General features: G+C 44.3%; 2 pseudogenes; both read left to right on the plus strand.

Annotated features, from left to right (window-relative positions):
• The first annotated feature begins 9,259 nt into the window (after positions 1 to 9,259).
• LOC105515455 lies at positions 9,260 to 10,733 on the plus strand (annotated as a pseudogene).
• Positions 10,734 to 12,572: 1,839 nt separating this feature from the next.
• LOC105515456 overlaps positions 12,573 to 24,202 on the plus strand; it is a 54,844-nt pseudogene continuing 43,214 nt past the window's right edge.

The raw sequence follows: 24,202 nt of genomic DNA on the forward strand, positions 1-24,202 counted from the left end.
TGATTTGTCTAGAGGGTTTTCCAAACCCTTTTGGGAGAGCCTGCATTCGTTGTCACGTGTGGCCACTGAACTCTCTGTTCCTTTAGTTTGTTTTCAGCTTGTATTTTGACAGCAATTTCCTTGACAGCCCAGAGCTTACAAAAAAAAAAAAAGAAAAATAAAAATCAAAGATAACTAATTGACTTGAGTGAATACATTATGGCATATTAATATAACAGCTGATTTGTATGTTTTGTGTTTGCATGTACATTTTTTAAAGTTTGGACTATGTATGTCAAAGGTACTCATTCAGGGTAGTGAACTTGCAAGTAATTTTTCATTTCTACTTTATGTATTCTTTATATTGTCAAAAACTTCTCAGCAGGGTGCGGTGGCTCATGCCTGTGATCCCAGCACTTTGGGAAGCCAAGGTGGGTGGATCACCTGAGATCAGGAGTTGGAGACCAGTCTGGCCAACATGGTGAAACCCCATCTGTACTAAAAATGCAAAAATTAGCTGGGCGAGGTGGCGCACCCCTGTAATCCCAGCTACTCGGGAGGCTGAGGTGGGAGAATTGCATGAACCCAGGAGGTGGAGGCTGCAGTGAGCTGAGATGGCGCCACTGCACTCTAGCCTGGGTGACAGAGTGAGATCCCATCTTAAAAAAAAAAAACAGAAAACTTCTCCCATGAGCATATATCTATACTTAGTGTAGATAAATAAATAACTTTAAATTTAGAAAATAAAATATTAATGATACATGTTCTTATTAATTCAATAGCTGAATCTCATGTCACACTCCTTCATACTGTATAAGACTGAGGGCTTGAAATGGGGGTCTGGGGAATTTCTAACACTCTCTTGCATCAAAACCATTTTATTATATATACAGCAGTTGGTAGGTCCTGATTTTTCATGTGAAAATTCTATATTTCAAGACAGAGCTGTTTCCTCTTCATGCTCCTTGCTGTCACTTTGTCCATATATATTTGTCTCATCACAACAACTAAATTATGAGCTTCTGAATAGCAAGACTCATTTCTTTTATCTTGTTTGTTGCAGTTTTTTTGTTTGGTTGGTTTTTCTAAAATTTTTTTGCATAGTACCTATCCTAGAGTTAGGTATTTGCTAGTCACACAAGAAGTAAAGGATGTGTTGTTTTCCCTCTGGATGTGGTTACCCCAGCCAACTCTATAATATATAATACAGAATCCAAATAGGTAGTCCATGAGTAGGTTTCAGGTAGTTCCTACGGACATCCTATGGACATTTCAGTGGTTCCAATCTTTACTGTACAATGATTTCAACTACAAAGCTTTAAGAAAATCCTGATGCCCAAACTCCACCCTCCAGAGATTCTAATATAATTGCTTCCAGTATTGAAAACAAACAAATAACAACAAAACAAATAAACAAAAACATCCCCCAGATTGATAATTCTGTATTAGGATAAAATAAAGGAAAAAAGTTTTGTAGGTTCAATTGTGTTGTGGTTTTAATTTTGCTGTTTTCCATAAATACTCCATAAATATTTATTTTTCAGAAGATTGAAGTTGGAAAGAAAGCAGTCTCCCTCCTTTAATAATAATAGCTAGTATTTATTGAGCATTTATTATGCATGAGGCACTATTCCAAATGCTTTCCATATATTAACTAATTTAATCCTTATAATAACCCTATAAGTAATGCACTATTATTAACCCTGTTTAACAGAAAAAGCAAATGAAGTCTAGAAAAGCTGAGTATTTTGAAAAGCTGGGCTTCAAACCCAGATAGAACAACCCCGGACCCCCATTTTTAAGCCAGAGTCCCTTTGCTCCAAGAAAATCCAGTAAATATCCCACATCTTCAAGGAAATTCTTCTGGACTACTCTCACCCATACAGATGGACCTTTCTGACATCTCTTATGTTGCATTTTCATGTAATAGTCTGTATCCAGTTTTTTCCCCAAACGTAATAAATACCAAACACTTCTTAAATGCCCAGCCTTGTGCTGTACATCTTACTTGCATTGTTCCATTTTGCCCTACACTCTGTAGTGTTCTCTAACGACTGTGCTACATGTATTTATTTTCTCTCTGGAGAAATTGTGGCATTTGTGAGCACTGGGCAAGCCATTATTCACTGCATCACTCCCCTACCTGGGGTCCTTATGCTCCAGTACCTATTGAATAGATTGTTATTGTGCAATGGGTAGGGAGTTACCAGACCTGCATTTATAGATAGGCACTGCCACTTTCCAGTTTCATACTATTGGGCAGGTCAATTAACCTCTCAGAGCCTCAGGTTCCTCCTCAGTAAAATAGGACTCCCTTAACTCAACTGACACTGAATAGCTACTGCTATGTGCCTTATGCTGAACAAGGCAAAGGTAGACCCTGGCCTCAGGGGGCTTTCAGTCCACTCCCATTCTTCCAGGAGAATGCAATGAGATGATGCCAAGTGAAGTGCTTATTTAGCTCAAGTCTTTGGGGGAGGGGGTGAGGCAGGGCATGTAATTACCACTCAATAAATGTTAGCTATTCATTCAATATATTCTATTTAATTAAAAGCAAACAATCCATTCGACATCAGAAGCAAATGTAATTAAACCTCATTCTGCACACATACAATATTCCACATCATGCCATCTTGAGCCTTTACTACTTCAGATCTTACTTGCTACTTGCTCCCTCATGTCAGTAGCAGCCACACCAGGGCCTGTGAAATCAAGATGCCCCGTGCCCCCATTCTTTTTCTAGACTGGTGACCTGTCAAAAAAGAAGGGAGGAAGGGGCAGAAAGAGGAGTAGGGGAAGGAGGAGGAGGAGGGGAAGACGGAGGAGAAGGAGGAAGAAAGGCCAAAACCAGGGTCACAGAAACTGTGGAGTCTTTAAAATACTGATATTGGATAAATCAATTTAATTTTCAGCAAAAATCCAAAGCTATGTGATTGTGTAGTTGTGAGACAATTATTTTTAAAAATGGATTTTCTTTTTAAAATAAATTAATTCATAGTGTGTAGAGAAAAATTAATTCATGGTACGTAGAGGAGTGAAGTCTGGTCACGGGACATATATTTAAGGCTGTTTGGGAAATATTTTCTCCCAGCCCTGTCAGAGCACCTTTGGTGCTCTCCTTGTCAACTCATTCGAAGAGAATAGAAAAACTCTCAATAGGAAGTCGTTCATGAAGAATCCTCCTTTCCTCTCCTTCCTCTCCCATTTGCTGTATTACACTCAGCACCAGATCAACTTGGAATGTCTGCCCTGTCACTCATCAGCTATTTTGAGCTAACCTCTCTGAGCCTCCCTAGTTTCCTGTGAGGAACGCATAATAAAACAAAAATTGTTCTTAAGAATAAATGCCTGGTATGGGATAGGCTCGCCTTTTTTTTTTTTTTTTTCTTTCTTTCTTTCAAGTGCAATGGCTTCAGATGTGCGGGGATCTCAGAAGTCATTTCGCCAGCCCCTCTCGGGTGGCTGGGCGCATTCTGCGCCTCCCTCAGCCACCGGTGCCTCATACCCTTTATTCTAACAGCATTCAGGTCCTGGGATGCCTGAAGGCGGGGAGGCAGAATCAAGTCCCGCCCAGCGCTTGGAGGAGTCAGAGGGAGCGATGGAGAGGCGCGGGCTGGTGACCCCCTCTTTCCCCTTCTCCTGGCACCGGCGCCCTTTCTCTGTCGGGGAAGGCTAGCCCAGCCCGCAGCCGCGCGCGGCTGGGGCCGAGGGCGCCCCCTCCCTTCCTCCTTCTCCCCCTCCTCTTCCTCCCCTCCCGATACAATGACTGGGCCGGAACAGCGCATCAGCCGAGCCTCATTGGCAGCGGCCGCCCCAGCCCCCGGAGAGGCGGCGGGCGGGGGCAGCTGGGGAGAGAGGGAGCCGAAAGCCCCGGCTGACAGCGAAAGGAGGCAGGCAGGACGGAAGGACGCGAGAAAGGCGGCCCGGGGCACAGCTGTAAGTGTGGATCAAAGCGAGGACGCACGGCAAGCGGCGGTGGCGGGGGCGACCTGCAGACCCGGGCCGGGGGATGCGGCAGGCGCTGGCTGCTCAGAGAGCCCGGGAGTCGGGCTGCGTGGCTCACGTGCTGAGCTGGAGCTTGGACAGAGAGGAAGAGGAAGAAGAGGAAGGCAGCTGCCGCCGAGAAAGGCACAGTGCAGAGCGGACTTGCAGGACTGGCGCAGAGCCGGGTCTCCAGGTCCCGCGCGGTGCGCAGCCGAGACAATAAAGTAGCGGTCTACAGCCCCGGAGTGCCGCAGGGGGGAGGCGGCGGAGCAGGTAGGTGGGCGACCACCCCAGGCTCCCCAAGCGTGCTGCCAGGGCGCGGCCGCAAGACGCGGCCACAGGCGCGCCCGGTGCGCCCCGGGCGCAGCGCGCACGTTTGGAGACCCCCAGCGGAGGTGCGGGTCCCGGGAGCTTGGGAGAGTAGAAAACCCCGCCCTGGGGTTCGGGGTCTGGTGCAGCCTCCGCTGGAGTCCCTGGGGCACTTGGCACGGCTCTTTGGTCGCTTTGGTGGTATGGAGACAGGAAGTTTGGCGGTTTCGAGGCGTTGGCGTTGGTGGGGTTTGTAAATGCGCCGCCGGGGACCTAGTGCTTTGATTGCCGCGCGTTCGTGGGAGGTCGGGAGAAGAGCTGATGAAGCCCAGATCCGGCCCCCAGAGATACTTCCAAAAGGCAGCGAAAAGAGTGGGGGGAAATCCCTGGAGTTAGCAGCGGACACTAAGGGTTTGGTTTGGCTGCGCTTTTCAAATAGGTGTGTCAGTTCCTAGCCGCTCCTATGTTGGAGAGGCAGTGTGCATGTGAATTGCTTCTTATTTTGTGGAGTATTTCACTTTTCATTTTCATCTGGGGAGGAAAAAATAAATATAATCTTTAGCTCCTACTTTGAGAAGTGCCATTTCGTTTGGAATAGAGGACAAACTCTTCCCTTGCATTGAATGTCCTGTGCTTTGAAAGATACTGAACAGTGCCTGCTCTTGTTCACAAAAGGGGTGAGACGTGTATTAAATCTTCTCCGGCCTGAGAAAGCAGCCGCGGGAGGAGGTCTCTCTCTCTCTCTCTCGCTCTCCTTTGTGTGGCCGCTTCCTTCCAGATGTGAGAGGGTTGGGCTGGGCGCTCCTGGGTGGAGTAATAATTATCCTGAACATTCCTGCGATGTGTTAGGACTTGTAAACATACCAGAGCCAAGTCCTCTGAACTTCGCGGACTGATTTGGTGTATTTGCTGGTACCCAGACGGCTGCGACTAGAGGCTGGGCCTTTCGGGGAAAAAAGACCTTAGGGTGCTGATAGCAGCAGTCTTTCCGGAAAGCTGGTTGATGCTTGGAGATTAGGTAGTGGCCCCCCTAGAAACTTACTAGCCAACTCGGAAGATGTGTACAAGATTACAGCGCGATCGCCAACGTGCTGTTTCCCGTCCTAAAGGGAATGGATCTGTGAGGTTTCCAAATCAAATGTCTGGAGGGGAAGAAAAGCAGCTTCGCCTTACTTAACCTCACCAAGACGCACTTTCATCTGTCATACACGTGCTGTGAAGAATGGTGGTTTAGAGAGCTTACTGTGTGCCAGGCATCCTGGTAGGCACTTTTGGGGCATCATCCGTAATCCATGAAGTGGTAAACCTAGCCCTAGAGAGAGGTTAAGTAACTTACCGGAAGTCCCACCAGTAATCTGTGGTTTATATAAGATCTAATTTCATGTGCCAGGCTCTTAACAAGACAGTGCCTCTGAAAAGGATGTGCTGCAATGGTGGTGTTAATGCGGACGAAGAAAATAATAACAATAATAACTACCATATATATGTATATTTTGAGACAGAGTCTCACTCTGTCGCCCAAGCTGGAGTGCAGTGGCCGATCTCGGCTCACTGCAACCTCCGCCTCCCGGGTTCAAGCAAGTCTCCTGCCTCAGCCTCCCGAGTAGCTGGGATTACAGGCACACGCCACCACGCCTGGCTAATTTTTTGTATTTTTAGTAGAGACGGGGTTCCACCGCGTTAGCCAGGCTGGTCTCGATCTCCTGACCTTGTGATCTGCCCGCCTCGGACTCCCAAAGTGCTGGGATTACAGGTGTGAGCCACCGCGCCCGGCCCATATATTTTTAATAAATTTAAAAAGATGATGTTTAAGAGAGACTGACACTCAGTAGGCACTCTGTATGTATTTTGTCTCTAAATTGTCACAAGACAGGTGGTGGATGTATTGGTGTTTCTACAATTCTTCTTCTTTTTTGTTTTCCCCGAACTCTGTCACCTAGACTGGACTGCAGTGGCTCAATCACGCCTCACCGCAACCTCTGCCTCCCAGGCTCAAGCGATTCTCTTCCCTCAGCCTCCCTTGTAGCTGGGATTACAGGCACGTGCCACTACGCCCAGCTAATTTTTGTATTTTTAGTAGAGACGGGGTTTCACCATGTTGGCTGGGCTGGTCTTGAACTCCTGACTTCAAACAATCCACCATCCGCCTCGACGTCCCAAAGTGCTGGGATTACAGGCGTGAACCACCGCGCCCGGCCATTTCTTTCTTTTTGTAATCTGAAAATGCTGTAATAAAAAGTAACACACACACACACACACACACACCCGTTTTGAACAGTGCTTACATTTCCTAAAAGGGTGAGAAAAATTTAGACAACTCCAAGGACTTATTGAATGGTAGAAGTTTAATCACTTCTTTGTGACATCTGCAAGTAATATTAATCAAACATTTTATTTGCTTAAATTCAGAAATACAGGTGGAATGCATTTAAACAATATGGTGCTGGAACATGAAGAAATTACCTAAATACCGTATTTTGAGGTTTAATTTTCATTATCCTTGGGAAAGTTCTCAGAAGATCTTTCCCCTGCAAGTGATCATGGTCATCACGATCCTGTTTTCCTGTATTAGACTTCATTTTGTTTTGAAATTAATAACTTTCCGTGTTAGTGGCAGAAAAGTGAATGGGTTTCTCAAACAGGCAGATGGTTGCATTTGAGCCTAATCTAGAAAAGCGTGGGAGGAGTTAACTTCATAGCCACTCCCAAGTGTCAAATCAGCTGCAGTTTTCTCAGTAATGTTTATTGTCACTGGCCTCTAGTTTCAGCAAGCCTGAGAATCCTAGTCCTCCATTTGATTCTACAGATTTAATCAAGACTCTGCATGCTTTGAGCAGACAAAAAGAAAGTTTTGGCTAACTTACAATACAAATAGGGTACATGGAAAACAGTTTAAAATACCCTGCCTTATCCAGCCTGCAGTAATTTTCTAGCAGGAAATCTTCATGGTTATCTTACACACATAAGTGAAGGTTTGAGGCTTATACTGCAAGTGATCTCTCTCTCTATTTCTCCCTTTACATCTGCCCCAGAGATCTGATCATATCATGAATGCACTATTTGTATATGTTCGGGACTGCCAAGGCTCACTGAAATGACTATCAGCCTATAGATAAATAATGTACTCAGCTCATCAGCAGGTCTTACATGTATCTTCCTTTACTTACGTATGTGGTTGTTAGATGTGGTTGTGATTTTGTTTTAGATGGAAGATTCTGGGGGGATAATTCATGTATTTCTAAGCCAGTAAGATGTTTTTTTTCTCCTCTTCTGACAAATATGTGCCATGGGCAGTTAGAGAGAAGTGGTAAGATAACAATTTTCTGTTGCCAGATGTTTAATAAACCCTCTAGGTAATTTAGGGGCCAAATCTCTTATTCTCCCCAATAACTGGATTTACTGAAATTATCATGTCATTTCTTATCTCATTCTTCCTGGTGAAATCAATTTTTAACCTAATCTCATAAGACAGTGTTTTTTCAATATGCAGGTCATAAAATCCATTTAGTGGGTTACTACCAGTATTTTTTTTAGGTATAACAAGACAGCAAGTGTCAGCATCATCATATGTTCTAAGAGTTCTGTAATTTCATGAAACTTTGAGTCACTCCTATGTGCATTCTGGGTTGCAGTATAAAATGTGATTCTTAGCCGTCAAAAAGTTTGAAAAGCACTGCCACGGGATGCATGTATCTGTTAGTATCTATTTTGATAATAAGTTACAAACCCAAATTTAAGTGGAATTAGAGTATTATATATATGCATATATAGAACATATATATTTTTTCTTACATATGGGTTCAGGTTACTAAAAGGTACACGGGTAGGACTGACTTCAAGAGCATCTTGCTTGGGGCTAAACAGTGACTTCAGGATCTGGTTTCTTTTCATTCCTCAGGTCTGCCTTTTTCTTCTTTCCTCTGCATATTGGGGTCCTTCTTGGGTGACAAGATGACTGTATAGCACTTGGTGGTTTACGCAGTTTCAAGTTCAAGTCCAGCAACCAAAAAACTCCCCTTTGTTGAACAAAAAGTTTCAAAATGAGCTCTGATTCGCCCAATTAGCACGGCTGGAGGAAATCTGTGTTAAGTAGCTTCTGCAGAGGTTGAGGGCTTTGCCCCAGCAGTGGAGTCCTACCCAGACCATATAGATGGAGGACATCAGCGGGCTGGACTGCCACGTGAATACAGTTGTGGAAAAAGGGGGAAATTAAGGCTAAGAAAGTCTGGAATAAATATTCACCACAGGGTACAAGTGCCTAATGCACACAGGCTGATTCCTCTTCTTTTTGATGCCCCAAATAATGGAAAATGAGCTGAATTGTATTCAGGCAAATAGGTTATCAATATGATTCTTCATGTGTGTAAGGAAAACTTGAGCTGTCACTTTTAACATGGTCAATATCAGGACTTATGAGATCAAGATGCAGAACAAGTCAAATTGGTAGTAGTTACTTTATTTTCCAATGACACTGAGAAGAAAAAGGCAGATATATTGATTAAAAACCCACAGCCATCCCAAAATCTCTTACAAGGGGGTGATTGTGATCCTGTTTTCATTTATGTGCAAATCTTGGAAGACATTTATTTGAATCAATTTGCTGTGCTAATCTAATGAAAGCAGTTATTTAAGTAGTGTCTTAGAGCAAAGTATTTGAAGAATACACCTCCTTAAAGCCCAGGGCAAATGAGTGCTCTATTCTGCAGCTCTTCAGCCTTGAGGTCTTTATTTGGGTCTGTGTTACTTTGTCCTTAGAGATGTGCTGCTTTTAATTGTCCTCTGTCACTTTATGTACAGTTCTCCAATGGGAAAGGGGGCCCTAGTGTGTACAGCTGTGAGGACAATGTTCACTCACAGCAGAGGGGCCCTAGAAGTAGGGTGATCATGCTGGCTTGCCTGGGTCAGTCCTTGTTAATGTCTATGCCTCCAGTTTGGATGATAAATTATATGGCCACCCCATGTATAAAGGCTACTGTTTTAGGGGGCCATGAGTAGGCATCTATTTAATAGATTAAATTATCTGATAAAGAATTCCTGGTGGGGTGCACTGTAATCCCAACATTTTGGGAGGCCGGAGCAGGAGGATTGCTTGAGCCCAGGAGTTCAAGACCAGACTAGGCAACCTAGGAAGACCTCATCCCTACTTCAAATTTTAAAAATTACCTGGCTGTGGTGGCACATTCCTGTAATCCCAGCTACTCAGAAGACTGAGGTGGAAGGATCAGTTGAGCCCAGGAGGTTGAGGCTGCAGTGAGCCGTGATAGTGCCATTGCACTCCAGCCTGAGCAACGCAGCAAGACTCTGTCTCAAAAAATAAAAAATTAAAATAATTAAACTGAGGAAGTCCTTACCATAACTGAAAAGTAAAACTCCAGATGCCTCCCCTCCTGGGAGCGTTACCAGCGGCATCTCACCCTCCTTCTGACTTCCATAGCAGGATCATCCAGGTCTCCTGAATCTGAAAAGCCAGATTCTCCTGAATCTGAAAAGCCAGACCTGAGCTGCAGCAGCCTCCTGGTAGGGTGCCACCTCCTACTCCCTCACGGTCCTCCCCTCCTCCCAGCTCCCCCACCCCCCACAGGGTGGTAGAGGCCCTGCAGGTTGGGGAGCAGCGCTGGGGCATGTCGGTGGTGGCCATCAAGCTCTACATCCTGCACAAGTACCTAACATTGGACGTCCACCGCTTCAAGTACCTGCTGAAGCAGGCGCTGGCCACTGGCATGTGCCGCAGCCTCCTCGCCAGACCCCTCAACTCCAAAGCCAGGGGGGCCACTTGCAGCTTCAAATTAGATCCCAAGCGCAAGAGGAAAATCCCGCCGAGAAAGATGGCCCCCCGACGGTCCCCAGGAGAGTGGCAGAGGCCAAGGGGAAGGGCCGCAAGAAGCCAAGTGAGGCCAAGGAGGATCCTCCCAACGCGGGCAAGGTGAAGAAGGCAGCCAAGAGGCCAGCAGAGGTGCAGAAGGCTCCTCCCAAGCCAGGTGCAGCCACAGAGAAGGCCCACAAGCAAGGCGGCATGGCCAAGGACACCAGGCCACAGCCGGGTGAGGCTAGGAAGGCACCCCCAAGCCAGACAAGGCCACGCAGGCCCCTTCCAGTGCCAGCAAGCTCAGTAGGAAGGCAAAGGCCAAAGGCAGCAGGAGCAGCCAAGGAGATGCTGAGGACCACAAGAAAACCAAAGCTGGGAGTAAGAGTTCAAAACCCACTGTCAGCAAGGTCAAGAATGGTGCTGCTTCCTCAACCAGAAGGTGGCAGGCCAAGGCCAAGGCTCCTAAAGGGCAGCTGCCTAGGGGGCTGGGCAGGGGCCAAATGCCAAGTCTGCTTCTCCTGCTAAGGACAGTGGCTCCAAGGTGGTGCCTGCACACCTGTGCAGGAAGACAGAGACCCCCAAGGGCCCAGGATAGGCTGGACTGCCCATTACAGTCTCCTCATCCGAAGTGTCTAGCCAGAGGGCTGTATCCTAGGGCCGGAGGCAGGGGCGGAGAGAGACCGAGCCTCTGCCCTAGTTTTCATTCTTCAACAAACCACTGCTCTATTTATTTCATCATAAGCTATTTATAATAAAGACTTTTGTTTCTTTCCCCCACCCCCAACACATACACACAAAACCTTGTGCAGATGTAAAGGCTCAACAAATAATAGTAGAACTAAGGGTAACAATGGCAACACGTGGTTATCAATTCACTTATGCTGGGAATTGCTCTGTGATGTCCATGAGGGTGCCCTCATTCAATGCTCACCACACCCTATGAGGTGGGGGCTCCTAACACCCCTCACTATACAGCCAAGGAAACTAGTTATGAGGTTGCCACTTGGCCAAAAACACAAAATATTTGTTGAGTTGGCAAAGTGTGCATGTTGACTAGTGTTTTATAAGAAGGCAGGACAGGTCATTGTTGCGAATGCTGGTTGTAGCTTCAGAGGATCTACACTCAGATCTATCTTTGCTTCTTACTAAAAGTGTGCTTTGACCAAGTGACTTAACCTTTTTTGTGCCTCAATTTCTTCATCTATAAAGTGGGGATTATAAGAATTCCTACCTCATCAGGTTATTTTGAGGATTAAGTGACAAAACATAAAGAAGTGTTTCATGTAGTGACTGCGGTGGGGTAAATACTAAAAACATTCTAGCCATTATTATTTGTGCTTTGTAGAGGCTAGGAAAAAATTAATAATTCATATTATTTGCTGAACACCAACTATGTGCCACATTTTATGCTAGGCATTTTTCAGTTGTCTCCTTTCTTCTTACAAATCCTCTGAGATGGGTGTTATGTCCGCTTATTGTTCATTTTACAGATGAGGAAAACTGAGATTCAATGAATGAACAAGTAATGGAGCTTTAGTTTCAACTCCAGGTCATTCTGACTCCAGAGCCTTTGATCTCATAATTATAACCCATAAAAATAAGCCCCAAAGAGAGGCTATGACATGACAAGTCATTAAGGGATGGTGCAGGGCTAGAACCTAGGTTTTCAGCCTCCCACAACCATCTCTGTCTTGAAGACAAGTGCATTCACCCCATAGGATAACCATGCTGAGTGGCCACAGACACAGTTCAGGAGCACTGGACTTAGATGTCTTCTAATTCAGCTACAAAAAGTCTAGAGCTGTGTTTGCTAAAGTGGGTAGGTGTATCCCTGGTGGTATATGAGTTAATTTTAGATGATAGGTAGAGAAACATTTTTCCTTATTGGCTATTTATTTTAATGTGTACCAGAAAAGAAAATGACCTATACCTTCATGTCTTGCAAAAGATTATATTCCTTTCTGCCTTGCTGAACAAACTATTAACAAATTGAATAGTATTGCTCAGAACGAGGCTGAGAAAGAAATCATGTCAGTGTAAAAATATGTATTAGGTAAAACATAGTGTAGATAGTACTGGAAAATGGCAAAACCTATGAAGGGAAGATGTGAATGACTGAAGTCTGGGAAATACTGGACTGGAGAGATGTTTCCTGAACTTGGTGTACACGAACCACTTGGGAATCAGGTTCTGATTCGGCAGATCTGGGATGGGCCCTGAGACTGCATTTCTAACAAGCTCCAAGTGATGCCAATGGTGCTGGTCTGTGGACCATACTTTGTGTAGCAAGGGATCAGGGAACCTGAAAGACTCTTGGGCATGTATTGAGTGCTGTAGAGGATACATAAGGCAAATCCCTGTCTCCCAGAAGTGTAATCATGTCAGGGAAAGGAGATGTGAATGAACATGGAAGGTGAACTCCCCTATCCAGACACCCAATGAGAGGTATAGTGATCTGTCTGGAGCTGCTGCATGGTAGCAGGGGGTGCATGGGATGGCACTGCGCTCGGGCCTGAAAGATTTGTGCAGCAAGTGGAGAGTTCCAGAGCATTTGACAAGTAGGAGGAAGGACAGAAGTAGCAGGGAAGCCTCAAAAAAGGCCCAAATGGAGTTTTCAGCAACAATCTGATTAACACAGAGAATCAGCATGGAATGTCGGATCAGAATAAGTCCCCTTTTCAAAGCACAAGCCCCACTAACTGGTGTCTGATGATAATGGCTACCTTTTATTGAGCCCCTATAAGTGCCAGATGCCAGGCATTTGCCAAATACTTTCCAAGCAGCATTTAATTCCATCTCCACAATGACCCACAGTAACCCACATTCTGCAGAGGTGGAAACTGAGGCTTGGAGTGGGCGAGTGACTTGCCCAAAATTACACAGCTAGTAAGTGACACACCTGGGATTCAAACTCAGAATGGAGTTTGTGCTCTTTGCTACCATGCTGCAAAAGTCTCTGCTTTTTGTTGTCCTTGGCAGTCTCAGCATAAGAGCTTGCCTTTTTCTCCCAAGAGCCTGCCTCACAGAAGATTCTAATGGTTCATATTGTTCCAAATGAGACTATTGCCCCCTACAACAGATCCTGAACAAGCATCCAAAGTTATCATATAGGTTGTTCTTAATCATTATTTATAAAAGATGTCATTCCTTTCTGCCTTGCTGACTAAACTATTACCAGAATGGAATTTTCGGCATTGTGATCTTCCATAAGAAGTAAGTGCAAAACTCCCCCAGATAAACACTGAATGTGTTGTCACAGTGAGGAGGAGCTTGGCTTTGGAAATCACTAAGTAGCCTAGACAGACAGTTATTGGAAATAATTATGCTCTTGCCACAGCATGGGGCCTGTCACAGCCCCTCCTGATTCAAAAGGTCTTTCTGGAAATACCAGCATCCATCTTCCAGCTGGTGCTTATAACAGCCGACAGCGTCGGTGGGGGACCCAGCAATGGATGTGGCTGAGGATTATTGTCGGGCTTCCCTTGTTGCACCTGACTGAGCCCATCCCATCAATTCAGTCTTTGCAAAAGAGCAGAAGGCTCATATGTGACCAGAATGCGGGACAGGCACAAAGCATGCACGGCCAGCTTTGGCCCCGCTTCATCCAAGTTTAATACTCAACCCGAGTTCTGCCAGATAAAGGAGGGGCTGGGGAGAGAGGGGAGCTGGAGTTGGCACTGAATCAAGAACCAGGAAGGCCAAGTTCTGATCCCACCTTGGCAGCAGACTGACCAGAAACATGCTCATTAGCTCTCTGGATTTGTCAAATGGGTATTGACACTTGAGGTCCTTCCACCTCTAAACATTTTATGCTATGAACAACCAGAAGTGTGCACCCTGCACTTTGTCTGTGTTGGCTGGACTAGTCTCACTTTAATTTTTTTTAAAATGTCAGATAGATGCACTTAAAAGGCTTCCTAAGCAGTGGTGCATCAGTGGATAGTTTCAGTATAATTATTTGCCAAGCAGTAAAAGTGGTATTTGGTGTAACTTGTCATATCAAATAACCTTTTAGTATTTAGACAAATCTCAAAACATTAAGAGAGTGTGGCTTATTCAATAAATCAGAAAAGATAAGGGTATGTGGGGCCATCACAAATGAACTAATTGCATTTATTTAAATGTGCAAACTGAAATGCGGAATCCTGACAAACTAATGAAAACCATGTGCCCCTAGACTGGGAACACAGAACGCCATCCCAGTTGGGCTGTAAGACTTAAATTGAGGACATATCATGGTCATTTGCTCCAACTGTGTTAAAGTAATTCAATTTGTATTTTTAAGAGGAAAAAAAAGTAGTGTAGTGTTTTATATACCTCCAGGTTCCCAGTCTAGCTGCTCTTTTACTGCCTGAAAGAATGGGGCATCCAGTTTACCAGAGGTCAAAAGTTTGATTCAAACACATTAAGAGGAAGAAATTGTTTTTGCAATGATTCAGCTGCTTTAAACAGTTCAGATCATGAGTGGTTCTCATTGTACTTTCTAGCACTGAACTTGATTACACTTGGAAAAGCATCCTGGAAACTGATCTTTGATCTTTTCTGGATCTCAGAGAAAATCTATGAAAATGATGTTGATAAAGGGTATTTAAAAATTGGCAGTTTGTCAGCAAGGCTTCATGCTATTCCATAGATGCTTTCACTAAATGATGAGTGGGAAATGTAACTTTGTCTTCTTGCAGAGCCTACAATGCAAACATTTTTTCTACTGCATGTACAGTTTCATTTGTATAGTGTTGTCAAGGAATAAGTAATTTGTTTCACTTAATTGATTTTCCAGGTGATTGAAGCTTACCTCTTTGTACACACATTATTTTTTACTTAAACTTTCTTTGATGAAAACATGGCACATGCTTCTTTACTTTTTTTTGCTTGGTGCATATAATGTGGCTACATCTTTTCCTGACTTGGGGTTATCATGATAAAGATTGCTTTTTGTTCTGTGCTGTAATCCTGTTATTATTTGACAGTTGAATTGTGTGGGATTGAGAGCCTCTGTGTAAATAGTCACAGATCCATGTTCTTTTAGAGTTACCTTTATTACTAATAATAGACCAGTTACCAAATCCCAGGTAGGATGCCAAGAATTCATATACATTTTAATCTTGGCTAAACTGTCCACCCTACTCCAAGAAATGATCATTATTATTCCTCCTACTTTACAGGTAAAAATTGAAGTTTAAGAGATAAGTCATAAGTGGTAGAGTTGAGATTTGAACCCATGTCTCTCTAACTGCAAGATGCCTATTGCCAGTTGTTGTAAAAGCTACTTCTTCTATTTCTCCTCTCTACCCCTCTTTGAGTATTTCTGTCTGTCCTGTTGCTTTAAAAGCCTTTGCCTAGGTAAGGGCCCAAGATTAAGGTCTGTGCCTATTTCGTGGAACTTACTGTTACATTTTTCCTTAAGTGGAGTTCTGAGCGTATTTTTGCTGATTTCTGGGTTCCCAGACATCTGCATATTTGCAGTTTCTAGAAGTCTAACCTGTGAATTCATCACTGTGTATGCTAAGGCTTTGGGAGGGATTATAGGATTTTCTGCATTATGATTAAGCAGCATAATCAAGAAACTTGCAGTCAGAGGAAAGCTTGGCAATTCTGTAATGCAGAAGTTGGCAGACCTTTTCTGTGGAGGGCCAGATACTAAATGTCTTAGTTCATTTTGTGTTGCTGTAAAGGTATACCTGAGGCAGGGTAATTTATTTAAAAAAAAAAAAAAAGTTTTATTTGACTCATGATTCTGATGGCTGGAAAGTCCAAGATAGGGCTGCATCTGGTCAGGCTGCTTCCACTCATTGTAGAAGGGAATGGGAGCTGGTGTGTGCAGAGATTACATCATGAGAGAGGAGGGAAGAGGTGACAGTTGAGGCATGCCAGACTCTTTAATAACTAGCTCTTGTGAAAACTAACAGAGTGAGAACTCACTCACCTTTGAGTGAAGGCATTAATCTAGTCATGAGGGATCCATCCCCGTGACATAAACACTACCCATTAAGACCCACCTCCAACATCAGGGATTAAATTTCAACATAAGATTTGGTGGGGACAAACAACCCTTATCCAAGCTATAGCACTAAATAAAATAGGCTTCGTGGGCCCTATGGCTGTATTGCAGCTCCTCAATTCTGCCTTTGTAGGGCAAGAATGGCTGCAGACGATACATAAATTAATGGATGTGACTGTATTCTGGTATACTGGTTATTACAAAAGCAAGCAGGGGGTAGATGTTGGCCCATGAGCCCGTCCTTTGCCAATTCCTGTTATCATAGAAAAAAAGGTCCAATCAGGGTATTATAAGAGTCTAAATAGGTAGGTGATTGAGAGTCAGTGTCGAGTAGTGGTTGTCAATCTGTGGCTCTGGAGATAGCTGCCAAAATTTGTCTCCTAATTCCATCACTACTTCAACTCAGGAAAGTATCTTAACCTCTCTGCATTTCAGTTGTCCATCTTTAAGACTGGGAAAATAATAATCCTTACTTCATAGGGTTGCTTTGAGAATGAAAGTAATTATTTGTAAAGTACTTAGAAGGGTGCCCAGGACAAAATAAGCACTGTCTAACTTCTGTGAAATTAAGAATAGTAAGGAATACATTTTTAGTGAGACAAAATATTTAGTGCTTTGATGGAAGAAAGGGAAACTTCCTTTGCTCTGAGTGCAGTGGAGGGCAGGGATAAGGCTCCTGCCCTTTGAGGATGGGTGTGGAGAGGAGAGAGTGGGCAGTGTGGGCAGCACAGTGGGTTAGGAAGAACTCTGGCCTGGGAATTAAGGGAACTGGTTGCAGAACCCAGACAAGTGGTAATCTGCAGCATCCCCTGAGTCAAGTCACTGTCCTCTAGGGCCTTGGTCTCCTTATCTGTAAAATAAGGAGGTTAAACTAGAGTAGTGGATGCAAACTGATGGCCCATAGGCTACATTCTGCCTATAGACATGCTTGGTTATTCCCTAGACTGTTTTTAAAATGTTTGAATCAATCAATAGCAAGTATGAATCAGGAAATTCTACAAAACAATCTGGATCCCTGGTTTCTTTTAAAAATTCAGAAGCTCTAGCAACACTGGCTGCATTCCCACATGGCAGCAACTGACTAGCACAGAGCTATGGTGGCTCATGGGTTCTGCGTTGATTGCTGTAGCAGATGCTGCTGGTGTTGCTGGTGGCCAACCCTACATCTTTGCCCTGGCCGTGGTCGTGCATGCCAGCTTCACTTCCCGCTGCCAGCACCTGCATTGGTTTGTCTGAGGACTTTCTCTGGCTGTGGAAGTGGTGGGCTGGAAATGCAGGGGAATTAATATCCATTCCCTCCAACAATGAACAGGGTTTGGCCTGTGGATACTCCAGCTCCCTTACCCATCCAGTGAAACTAAGGGGTGTATGTTGTACACCTTTCCCCAGAGTTTCCTCATGGGGTTAAGCTCCACTCGCCCATGGTGATAGGTGACGTAATAGGCTAGTCCTTTTTGTGTATGTGTGTGGCCTTATCTTTCTGGTCTCACTTATGCACTGTCCTACTATTGTTTCCTGGGATGACCTCTCAGATAAATACCTTACACTTGAATCCTTATCTGGGGTTGGCTTCTGGAGGAATCCAGACTAAGAAAACCATAGGCTGGGGGTGGTGGCTCCTACAATCCCAGCACTTTGGGAAGCCAAGGCAGGTGGATTTCTTGAACCCAAGAATTTGAGAGCAGCCTAAGCAACATGACAAAACCCCATCTCTACTAAAAAATATGTAAAAAATTAATCAAGCATGGTGGCATGGGCCTGTAGATGCAGCTACTTAGGAGGCTGAGGCAGGAGGATCACCAGAGCCCACAAAGTCAAGGCTGCAGTAAGCCAGGACTGCACCACTGCACTCCAGCCTGGGTGACAGAGTGAGACTGTCTCAAAAAAAGAAAAAAAAGAGGGAGAGAGAGAAAGGAAAAGGAAAGAAAAAGAGAGAGAGAGAGAAGGAAAGAGGAAGGAAGGAAGGAAAGGAGGGAGAGGGAGGGAGGAAGGAAGGAAGAGAGAAAGAGAGAGAGAGAAAGAAAGAGAGGGAAGGAAACCCATAGTCCTCATAGTCCTTGCCATTGAGTCCTAATGAGAATTGCCCTTTTTTAAAAATCACACTTGAGCAGTTTTTCTCGGGTTAGAGACATATTTGTCCACCCCATGTCTATCAAAGGAGGGAAGGTAATGGACTAAATGGGCTGTGGGTTTCTGGAAGAATGAGATTCTATTTCCTTGTTTAAGTAAAGAGTAGATGGGAAGATTTTATGCAAATTGCTTTCTTCACTTATTGAAATCTTGTCTCTATCAGTGTCTGCATTTGTGATTCCTTTAATAGGAGATCCTCATGGATTTTTAAATTGGGGACCATTTTTGTGGGGTATTTTGTGAGAAGCTATCAGAACTCTAAATTACCAGTGGTGAATTGTTTTGACCTGCCTAAGGAGATTTATATTTTAAAAGAGCAGACTTGAGAATCAAATTTGTATTCTAATTGGGTGACCAACCATTTCTGTTTACCTAGGACTAAGAAATTTTCTGGGACAAGGGACTTTTAGTACTAAAACCACGACAGGTTGGTCACTGTACTGTAGGTGAGGTCACACATAGGACCTTTCAAAGTTCAACCCCTGAAAGATTATGTTCCTGCAATATAAACATATTTCCAAATAGTATTGTATTTTAAAAATTAGCCCAAATGTAAAGTGGGAAATAAAAATAGCTTCTTTCTAGATTTATAATTGCAAAAATCTGAGTAAGTTGAACAGAATGACTTTGGTTTTCCTTTTTGTCTTTGCCTCTGCTTGGCTTTTGGCTGGGCTGCTGGGTAACAGCACTATTTGTTGGGGGAGTTAATTTGGAAACATTGGGTATTTCTTCCTTTTTGGGACCTCCACTCACTCACCAAGAAGCAGCAGGTGCTTGGCACATTTGTGCTCCACCCCGGAAGGGTTCTGGGTGTTCTCTTCAAAGGGGAACCAGGAAAGGACTCCTCACCTTTGTCTAAGAGTAAAGCATTCGAATGTACATTATTTTGTCCCTGAGTTACCTGTAATCCTTTTATTTTCCTTTTCTGGATTTCCAGAAAATCCTTCCTGCATTTTCATCCGTTTTCAGTGATGTTATATTTTACCCAGAGATGAACTTGTGAAAATCTTTACCCCCAAATTAAAAGTGTGTGTAACAGCTGAATGTGGGAGAGAGAGCGAGCCATGCCCCAGGATGGAGGGCACAAATAGCAAAGGGTGTGAATGGCACCAGAATGTGGGAATCTCTGAGGATCAGAAGCCAGATGTGGTATCTGCAGAGCACAATAGGAAAGAAATACCTGGGAATTTGAAGTTTAAAATGATTTTGTGTATCAGGTCAGGAAATTTAGGCCCTGAAGTGGATATGGGAAGCGCAGTGGAAAAGTTTTAAGTAGATTTGGAATGAGGATATTTGTGTTTGAATCCAAGATCTGTCACTTAACCAACTGTTTAACCTTGTCCAGGTCAGGAAGCCTTCCTGAGTTTCAGTTTCCTTATTTGTAAAATGGAGACAGGAGGGAAGAAAACTAACTCTTGTTGAGTGCCTGTTATGTTCTGGGGACAGTGTTAGGGAAATCAGAGGAATTGTTTTATTGAAAGCTGTCCGGTTCTGCAAGGTGGGTATAATTGGCTTCATTTAACAGACCAGAAAATGGAGACACCAGAGCCTAACAGTTTTCTCAGCCCCACACAGCTGGTAAGGGATGAAACTGAAATTCAAATCTGGGTCATTCTGACTCCAGAGCCAGTGCACTTTTTATGGTGCCAGCCTGTTACCCTCATGGGGATCATAACTTATTTCACAGGGTGTCTTATTTAAGATTGCCCAGAAGCAGATCCTGAGATAGACTACAAGTGGTTTATTTAGGAAGTCCTGGAAACATCAGTTGGGCAGTCAGGAAATGACACAGGGAATGGAAGGCAGCCCCTGAAAAAGTATGTTATCAATTCAATTACCACCGTAGGCTATTAGAGCTTGTTCCCACTGGGGAGGCTCTGGGAACCAGTGGAGTGCATGTACCTCCGAATTTTCCCATCTGAGGGAAAACCTGAGGGAGCCGAGGTATTTATACACCAATTCCTGAGAGCAGTTAACTGAGGGCTACTTCTGCGAGGTGGAGTGTTATAATAATTTGTAGGTGCATATGTTGTATCCTGTGCTTGGCAAAGTAGGACTCTAGCAGCACAAGAAAGTCCTCAGCAGAGAAATTCAGGTGCTGGCATTTGGAAGCAAGCCACTGTGCTCTGAAATGGTAAGGACAAGGGAGTGGGAGGGATGCCAAAAGCACCTGCTATGGTGGTTTTAAGAATTAGAGACAGACCGGGCATGGTGGCTCACACCTGTAATCCCAGGACTTTGAGAGGCCAAGGCAGGCAGATCGCTTGAGCCTAGAAGTTTGACACTAGCCTGGGCAACATGGCAAAACCCCATCTCTACAAAAAAAACAAAAAACTTAGCCAGGCATGGTGGCACACATCTGTAGTCCCAGATACTCAGGAGGCTGACGTGGGAGGATCACCAGAGCCCAGGGAGGTTGAGGCGGCAGTGAGTCATAATTGTGCCACTGCACTCCAGACTGGGTGAAAGAATGAGGCTCGGTCTCAAAAGGAAAAGGAAAAAAAAGATTAGAGACAATTTGTACAGTGGTAGGCTTCAGGCTACCACTGATAAAGAATCTACTGTGAGTGTGCAAATAACAGCAAGAAGACTTTTGAGGGCTTAGCCTGGGCCTTTGTGAATCCTCAAAGCCTACATAAAATGGATTTGCATGTGTTGATTATGAACTTCTGATAATGCCAGACCTGCCCAGCCCACCACTTTGGCTTCTTTCCTGCAGTGATTTTCAACAGTGGCTCCATCCCTCTGAGGTACCATCAAAACATCTACCACCTTGGGATCTGGGTCCAGAAGGAGGAGCCAGAGTGGGTATTTCATCAAAAAGACCCAGCCCACCTCCTCCCCCTGTCCAAAAAACCAACATCTACCCACCCCATGTGCTCTGAGAAAGGGGAGTCTGAAAAAAGACTGTGAGCTCCATCATGGTCAAGAGCCAGGAGGATAAATGTATAACTTGGGTGGCATGAGTAGCAAGAAGTTTTGTTTTATTTTTCTTACAACAATAACAGCTTGTTTTCCCTTCAGCTCTTATGGTCACTGTTTCTTCTGGTGTATAATTACCGAGCAGTGTCCCAGCTACAGTTTTGGGCTGTCCTACTTCCATTCTGCCTGCTCTCCATTAGCAGAGTTCCCCATTTTGTGTGGTCTTGGTTGGGCAGTGCCCAGCTCTTCCTCTGAACCAAAGAGTCCAGTCTCCCTTCCTATGATGCAATCTACAAGTGTGGCAGAGACTGCTTTTTGTCCCCAAAATCCATTTCCTCTCCTCCTTTTAGAAATAGTACCCACCTTTTAGTTTTGTCTGAGCATGTGGCTGTCAAGTTAGGGGCTACATTTCCCAGACTTCTTTGTCACTGGTGTGGCCATGTGACCAAGCTCTGCCTAAAGGACTGTGAGAGGATGTGTCACTTCTGAGTTAATCCCATTTAGAGGAAACACTTTCTACTTGTTCTTCCTTCCTTCCCTTGAGCTGGAACAAGGAGATGTGGAGAGCCATCTTCAACCATAGGATGGCAGAGCATCAATATGGAAGGGGTATGGGTTCCCCCACCTTTGTGTGGAGCAGAGCTGTACTACCCAGCCCCCAACTGCTGCCAGACTGTTTACTACTTGGACTTGAATCAGTACTAATCTAAACCACTCTCCTTTGGTCTTCATTAAAACCAAGCATCTACATTCTAACTGATACAAAGGCTCAACACATGATAGCCTCAGTTAATTTGGAGTTAACTGAAAGATCATTGGAGGTTGGAGTCAGGAAGATTTGGATTAAATCCTGACTCTGTGCCTTAACAACTGGGTGACATTAAATAAAAAACAAATCTAAACCTCTTCTGAGACTGATACATTTCCACATTTAATACTCCCAAGTGGGCCTCTAGGATAAGATGCTCAGCACAGTGATTGGCACATGGTCAACAATCAATGAGAGATGGCTGTTACTGTTATTTGTATCATTATTAATTATTCATAATACTGAGCTGTTGCTGACCAAGTCAGGCAGGATTAGAAACTTTACATTTGTTATCTCTGAGGCCTAGAATTGGTTTTGCTATATTCTGGAAAGGTGGGGTCATCTATGGTAAATGAGCATATGTTCCTTCCTATACATACCAACGATGGTGGTGAGCATTTGCTTATCTTAGGTAAAGGATGCAATCCAGTTAGTTGGAACAAAGGATGTGTCTGATGATCAAGTGGACAGTCTCTGCTGGCTGGTGCCTTCTGATCCCTCACAGAGGGACTCCCTGGGTAGGGTGGTAAAGGTGGCAAGTGAAGGTAAGGGAACCAGCTGCTCAGGGGAGAACCGAATGTCTTCATTGTTAGCACTTTTTCCTGGCTCACCTGGGAAGCCACATCCTTAGTGTTTGTGGCCAACTGCTAGTTGCCTGCCTGACATCCATTTCTCCCATTCTTGGTAACAGAACCCCAGTCTTAGTTAGGGTGGTAGTATGCTCTGTTTAAAATCACATTTTCCATCCTCTCACACTATTAAATCTGGCTCTGTGGCACTTCCAGGAAGGGCTGTTGTTGGGAGCCGACTCAGGTGGGAGGCATAGTCTTTTGCCTTTCCATTTCTTCTTTCTGCTGTCTAGAACACAGATACCATGACTGGAGCTTCAGCAACCAATTTGCTACTTTGAAACCAGATGAGCTTCAGCAACCAATTTGCTGCTTTGAAACCAGACGGCATGGGCTCATGATGTCAAAATAAAAGAGGGTGGGTCTTCTATTGGTGTGGTACCCCACACCAATACCTGAGTGCTGCCCTAAGCTCCTCCTCTACCACCAGACTTCACCGCCATTTCAGCTTTGTGCGTGTGAATGGGCCTTAACCTTATTTTACATTGAGCTTTCCAATAGCTTTCAAGGCTTAAAGCCCTGTGCTAAAGGACTACTTAGCCACTTCTGTCATCCTCTTATGAGGATGGATTAATTTCTTCATCCTTTTTCAAATGCATAGAGTCCAGCATCCCAGCAGAATAATCATACGATATGATCATTCTATCCATTGCACATAGGAGTGAATATTTTGGTGCTTAATTTTTCTCTAATTGTTTTTTTTTTTCACTTGTTATTATATGGCCTCTCCAGGTGGTCAGAAAATTTTCTTTTAAATGCACTTTCCTGTATTTTGCTTTTCTGAGTATGTGAATGGATTCCTGAAAATTATTCCCTCAGAGGAGGAATCTTTAGAAAAGGCCTTAGAAAAATAACCTATGGAGTAACCTAGGGTTTGAAGCCTCTTGATTATCTCTGTTGAATTAATAAGCTCAACGCTCTGCTGGTTGTTTAGCTATTGATTCTCATCTCCAGGCCCACCTTGCTATGCACTGGACTGTGATCCAGAGTCAAAGTCTGTAAGCTACATTTGCCAGGCTCCCTTATTAGCTGGCTTCTGATTAGGTTCTGTCACGGGAGGTATTGGCTGGAGATGGGGATGCAGGAGGTCGAGAGAAGGGACTATTTTTGCATCCATTGCATGCTTACATCCTTCCAACAGCAGCAGCCTCCAGTGGTGCTTTAGCTTGGAAATGCACGCTTGACTGGCAAGACGGACCCCAGTTTCAGATGACGAATAATGCCATCTAAAGCCTGATGGAATAGGCTATCACATGGCCCAATACTCACCAAACTCCACTTCTTTGCTTCCTGGGTGGCACACAGATTACATTGCTCAGCCTCTCTTGCTGGAGTATGGAGGAGGAGGAGGCTGTGTTCTGACCAATGGAATGTGGATAGAAGTGTTAAATGTTTTGTCTATCCCTTGCCCATAATAACTGCTTGCCCATGATAACTTACTACTTCCCTGACATTTTTTGCCCTCATCTGCTTTCTGGATTGAGAAGATCTAGGGCCTGATTCTAAGACCCCCAGGCTTGGCTGACTCACTAGAAAAAAACTTTATGACAGAATTCCTCTCCTCCCTCAAGCTGACCTGCATCAGATCTGGAAATGATGAGAAAGCAACCTTTGATGTGCTAGCCCACTGAGAT

Source organism: Colobus angolensis, unplaced genomic scaffold, assembly GCF_000951035.1.
Source record: "Colobus angolensis palliatus isolate OR3802 unplaced genomic scaffold, Cang.pa_1.0 Scaffold26, whole genome shotgun sequence".
Taxonomy (NCBI): domain Eukaryota; kingdom Metazoa; phylum Chordata; class Mammalia; order Primates; family Cercopithecidae; genus Colobus; species Colobus angolensis.